Source organism: Cydia amplana, chromosome 3 (assembly GCF_948474715.1).
Source record: "Cydia amplana chromosome 3, ilCydAmpl1.1, whole genome shotgun sequence".
Lineage (NCBI taxonomy): Eukaryota > Metazoa > Arthropoda > Insecta > Lepidoptera > Tortricidae > Cydia > Cydia amplana.
Window position 1 is genome coordinate 1497331 of NC_086071.1, and position 6804 is coordinate 1504134.

Genomic DNA, 6804 nt, shown 5'->3' on the forward strand with positions numbered 1-6804 from the left:
GTCAATGGAAACAAATAATCTTGTTCCATTGAATAATTTTACGGTTTAGACTCACTTGTTTTAAGTCACTCGCGCGACATGTTTCGTCAAGATACGGGACATCGCCGCCCGGGCCGAGAGCGAGGTGCCGCGCGGCACACTGGTGGCCGAGCTCACAGCTAGGATAGCCGCGCTGAACAATGCCGTCAATGGAAACAAATAATCTTGTTCAAGATACGGGACATCGCCTCCCGGGCCGAGAGCGAGGTGCCGCGCGGCACACTGGTGGCCGAGCTCACAGCTAGGATAGCCGCGCTAAACAATGCCGTCAATGGAAACAAATAATCTTGTTCCATTGAATACTTTTACGGTTTAGACTCACTTGTTTTAAGTCACTCGCGCGACATGTTTCGTCAAGATACGGGACATCGCCTCCCGGGCCGAGAGCGAGGTGCCGCGCGGCACACTGCTGGCCGAGCTCACAGCTAGGATAGCCGCGCTGAACAATGCCGTCAATGGAAACAAATAATCTTGTTCCATTGAATAATTTTACGGTTTAGACTCACTTGTTTTAAGTCACTCGCGCGACATGTTTCGTCAAGATACGGGACGTCGCCTCCCGGGCCGAGAGCGAGGTGCCGCGCGGCACACTGGTGGCCGAGCTCACAGCTAGGATAGCCGCGCTAAACAATGCCGTCAATGGAAACAAATAATCTTGTTCCATTGAATAATTTTACAGTTTAGACTCACTTGTTTTAAGTCACTCGCGCGACATGTTTCGTCAAGATACGGGACGTCGCCTCCCGGGCCGAGAGCGAGGTGCCGCGCGGCACACTGGTGGCCGAGCTCACCGCTAGGATAGCCGCGCTGAACAATGCCGTCAATGGAAACAAATAATCTTGTTCCATTGAATAATTTTACAGTTTAGACTCACTTGTTTTAAGTCACTCGCGCGACATGTTTAGTCAAGATACGGGACGTCGCCTCCCGGGCCGAGAGCGAGGTGCCGCGCGGCACACTGGTGGCCGAGCTCACAGCTAGGATAGCCGCGCTGAACAATGCCGTCAATGGAAACAAATAATCTTGTTCCATTGAATAATTTTACAGTTTAGACTCACTTGTTTTAAGTCACTCGCGCGACATGTTTCGTCAAGATACGGGACATCGCCTCCCGGGCCGAGAGCGAGGTGCCGCGCGGCACACTGGTGGCCGAGCTCACAGCTAGGATAGCCGCGCTAAACAATGCCGTCAATGGAAACAAATAATCTTGTTCCATTGAATAATTTTACAGTTTAGACTCACTTGTTTTAAGTCACTCGCGCGACATGTTTCGTCAAGATACGGGACGTCGCCTCCCGGGCCGAGAGCGAGGTGCCGCGCGGCACACTGGTGGCCGAGCTCACAGCTAGGATAGCCGCGCTAAACAATGCCGTCAATGGAAACAAATAATCTTGTTCCATTGAATAATTTTACAGTTTAGACTCACTTGTTTTAAGTCACTCGCGCGACATGTTTCGTCAAGATACGGGACGTCGCCTCCCGGGCCGAGAGCGAGGTGCCGCGCGGCACACTGGTGGCCGAGCTCACAGCTAGGATAGCCGCGCTAAACAATGCCGTCAATGGAAACAAATAATCTTGTTCCATTGAATAATTTTACGGTTTAGACTCACTTGTTTTAAGTCACTCGCGCGACATGTTTCGTCAAGATACGGGACATCGCCTCCCGGGCCGAGAGCGAGGTGCCGCGGGGCACACTGGTGGCCGAGCTCACAGCTAGGATAGCCGCGCTAAACAATGCCGTCAATGGAAACAAATAATCTTGTTCCATTGAATAATTTTACGGTTTAGACTCACTTGTTTTAAGTCACTCGCGCGACATGTTTCGTCAAGATACGGGACATCGCCTCCCGGGCCGAGAGCGAGGTGCCGCGGGGCACACTGGTGGCCGAGCTCACAGCTAGGATAGCCGCGCTAAACAATGCCGTCAATGGAAACAAATAATCTTGTTCCATTGAATAATTTTACAGTTTAGACTCACTTGTTTTAAGTCACTCGCGCGACATGTTTCGTCAAGATACGGGACGTCGCCTCCCGGGCCGAGAGCGAGGTGCCGCGGGGCACACTGGTGGCCGAGCTCACAGCTAGGATAGCCGCGCTGAACAATGCCGTCAATGGAAACAAATAATCGTGTTCCATTGAATAATTTTACGGTTTAGACTCACTTGTTTTAAGTCACTCGCGCGACATGTTTCGTCAAGATACGGGACGTCGCCTCCCGGGCCGAGAGCGAGGTGCCGCGGGGCACACTGGTGGCCGAGCTCACAGCTAGGATAGCCGCGCTGAACAATGCCGTCAATGGAAACAAATAATCGTGTTCCATTGAATAATTTTACGGTTTAGACTCACTTGTTTTAAGTCACTCGCGCGAAGGCAGGGGGGTGTCACTCCGCAGTTTAGGTACATTTGGCCGGCGCGCCCATCGGACAGGCGTATGGCAGTGGGCTGCCGCTCGGCGCGCACGATGGTCGTGTCACGCGGCGCTCGCGCAAAATTGAAAATACACAATGGCTTCGAAACTTACTTCCGTGAGAATCAGACATACTATCTCCGGATAAAAAATGTATGTTTACATAATCAACGTTTGTAATTCCTACATATTTATCTTAAAAATAATAAATCAGTGGGTATAGGTATAAAAACTTGTCAAGTGATAACCCCGTGCCGACACTCACAGCTCGGTCATAAAACTGCGGCGCGCAAAGGAGATTCACGGTTCGTGCGCGGTTATAAGTTTCAATTTTGCTTGCAGGCGGCGATATAGGTGTAATTTTATACCTAAATTTGACTTTCGTGAAGGAGTGAATTTTCTGTACGGTAGTACTATTAGTTATTCTGTGGCGAAGGTGAGTACGCGACACACGGCCGTCGTGAACGCTGCTCGCACTGTTAGTGCTTGAGAAAGGAGACCTAGGCTCTCCTAAACATGTCGCGCGTGACTTAAAACAAGTGAGTCTAAACCGTAAAATTATTCAATGTTAGCATGTCTCACAACAGTTTAAATTCGAATCTTGTTCCAATTTATTTGTCTGTATGTTCCTGGAATTTGATTCTCAGATTCGTCAAGATTGCGTTACATTTCGTCAGGTGACAGGCAAAAGTCACTAATTACTATAAAATATTTAAACAAAAATCAACCTTCTTTTCGTCCTAATGGGGTTCACTATGGCTATGAACTTGTGGTGGTACTTAGTGACTTTTGCTTGTCACCTGACGATTTTAATGATTTGTAGCGTAATCTACATGGGTCTCGTGTGCCAAAATGTTTACTGTAAAATGTGCCTTTTACTCCTCACTCGGTAATTCTGCTTCAACAGTTTTAAGCAGGGATCGGATACCGATATTTTTTGTATGGGAACGGAAACGGTATTTTTTCGTTCTTTGCTAATTACTTCATTTCTAATTGGGCAATCTAATAATACGAAGTCGTAACCTAAAAACACAACTGAGTCCTACATTTCGAGTATAAAATAATTCGAAAAATATGGTTATTTCTAAGTTTTTGCAAAAAACCGGTTCCGATCCCTGGTTTTAAGTTCTCCGCGACTCCATACATCTAGCAATTCTAGCGCGACTTCATGTATGTGTCGTAGTCAGATCGTATAATCCGCCGTATTATATTACGGCTAGCCGTTTTACAAAACGGGGGCGTTTTGAAATGCGGCGGTTCGACGATTAGCCGGATTGTCATTGCGATACGTTCTTCAATAAGGCGGCCTACGTTTAGCCGCATCGTATCTACTATTTAGATTGTAGAGTGACCAGTTCTTTCGGTCGTCTACGTAACCGGAGTTTGACAATAATTGCAATTTAATTTATTTTTACCATGGTCCCACCGCAGTGACATGTGTTTCTTTTCCAAAACATTTCCTTCACAACTTAAATAGACGTGTTGAAGAACGTATGGCGCCGAATACATTCCGGCGGATTTTCATTCAGCCGCATTCAATCCGGCTAATCGTCGAACCGCCGCTTCAAAACGCCCCTGTTTTGTAAAACGGCTAGCCGTAATGTAATACGGCGGATTATACGATCCGACTGCGACATATGGACTCACAACCTCAAGTTATCATATCACAACCTCATTTCAGTGTTACAACATGATAGTAATGGTCTGCTTTAACTCGGCATACATATGTACATCATCATTCCTACCTACCGCAATAATGATTTTGAAATTTAAACTAAATTTCCAATCTTGGAGCAAAGTAGACACGTTTTACGGTAACTTATTTTATGATGCCTTTGTGCAAGTTTACGACTTATCAACTTACACTACCCAAACGAGCCTACGCCTAGACAACATGTCAAATTATAGGGATGTAGTTAATTATGTTGATGGAGTTGAGAATCATTTCTAAGATTAGCAGCTAGCATAATCTGTGCAGCGTGGTCGGAGCATTCGTCCTGAACTAGCAAATGTGTAAACCAATGCTACCGATGTTATACCTCTTGCGTCGAATGATGATCCTTAATGTCAGTTCCTTCAAGTCTCTTTCGGTTGGGCATTTTAAAATAATGAAAAAAAAAACCGTATTTTTAGCTCATGATATAAACTTCCAAAAAAAAATCTAGAAACGTTTTACTCGGACTCGGTCTTCCATATAAAAATGAACTGCCACATTCGACGCGAGAGGTATAGTTTCTTTCAGCTGAATTCACCAAAAAGAAAATTTAGTTATTCGCTGTGATATCATGAAATAAATGTGTTAATAAATATTCAAATTTATAATCCCTGTTTCAAATACATGACTGGTAAACACAGTGTAAAGTTTTTTTGAGGACTAGAATTTTTTATACTATTTCTAAGGTTCGTTGGCATAAGTTCTATTCATTTCAGTTTTATTTTCTATATCAAGATAAACCGGGTAATTCAAAAGTAAAGGTACGGAACCCTCATTATGCGCGGTCTGACACGCATTTTATTTTATCATTTTGGGTACATAAAAAAATACATCTTTTTAACAAGCGTATCATTTATCCTACTTTCGAAAGCATTTAAAATACTTGTAATATTTATTTTAGACTGTAAGTTGTGCTATGTGCATTTTGATTTTTAAATATCCAGTAAAGCCGTATTGTTATATTTCTGTTACCTATCTTTTTTACACAGGTTGTGTTGCCTTAACTCAAATAGGTTTAGAATGCTAAAAGTTACTAGAACCGCAATAGTATTTTGTATGTGTGAAATAAATGATACTGATTTCAATATTGGTGTGTTAAATTATTCTTAGGTAGAACCTGACAGTTAACCTTTTCCACGCCATGTCAAACACAAAAGCTGTCACTCTGACGCCACATCAAAGTGTCAAAACGAAGTTGAACTTTATGTATATGCACGTAGGTCGATGTTGCTATGTGGTCTGTGACCGATTAATCGGTCTTTGGCGTTGAATCTACGGTGCGGATATATCGGTCATTGGCGTCCAAAAGGTTAAATTAAGCCATCACGGCTGGGTAAGGCCTCTTAAATACCTAAGCCATAAAAATAAAAACAAGGAGCTTGCGAGAACTGTAGGGGGCAGCACTAGGCCCTGTGTATTGGCGCAGTGTTAACCTTTTTGACGCCAATGACGGATATATCCGCACCGTAGGTCCAATGCCAAAGACGAATTATTACGTCACAAACCACAGAGCAAACATAGACCTTCGTGCATATGCATAAAGTTTAATTTTGATACTTCGGTGACGTGGCGTCCGAGTGACAGCTTTTGTGTTTACACAGCGTCGAAAAGGTTAACCTTTTAAATTCAAGCCTAAATTTTCGATTTAGGTCACTAGATGGAAGACTTCTCCAACGAGCATTGAACGTACGATCGGTACGATAACGTACGATTGCGCGACTGGCTTCGGCTACGGCGACGGGTGTCATTCTGAATCCCTAACAACGTTTGTCCTAAAGTCACTTGCCCTAACTGGTTTGTCCTAATGGGCACATGCCATTACGATCAATTGTCATAACGATTGTTTTCCATAATGTAAGGTTCTGAAAAATGGTTAGGTTTTAGAACTTGCTGCCACAAAAGTGGGTTAGGTTAGGGTTCAACTGCGACCCTCACAAAAAAGAAAATATGCATAATAACATTAAGATAAGTAATCAATATTAGGATAACCAAAATTAGGGTTTTTCGTGTTAGGACAACTGATCATTATGACAAACAATATTAGGGAATGCATCGATAGGAGAAAAGACTTTAGGGATTTATATATAGATCCTACGGCGACAACCATAGGTGGGATGAGTTTATACGATGAGGGAACGAAAGATCCGAGCGCTGTGTCTCGCTCCAAGCTATGGTTGTCGCCTTAGCCGAAGCCAGTCGCGCAATGTCGTGGGCGTCGCGGCCAGGCCGTTATGCTTAATACGACGAAGCGAGTTTGCGTCATGTAATGTAAATATATTTGCTTCTTCTGTTGCTCTGCAATGGCCAGGACAAACTCGCCAACGAACGGTCATGCGCTGCCCTAGTAGCACGGTCGCATTTTTATCGTTTATCACCATGCCTGTCACGTTCTAACAAGTATGTACGTGCGAAAGTGACGGGCATGGTGATAGTCGATAAAAATGGAACCGTGCTGAGCCCCCTGGTCTCCACACTAGAGGCGATCTCTGGCTGCCTTCTCCGTTTCGCGGTCGCCACTCAAGAACCTTTCTGCTCCAGCGGTACTACGAGCATTGTGCGGACAATGCATGACCGTTCGTTGGCGAGTTTGTCCTGGCCATTGCAGAGCAATAGAAGAAGCAAATATATTTACATTACATGACGC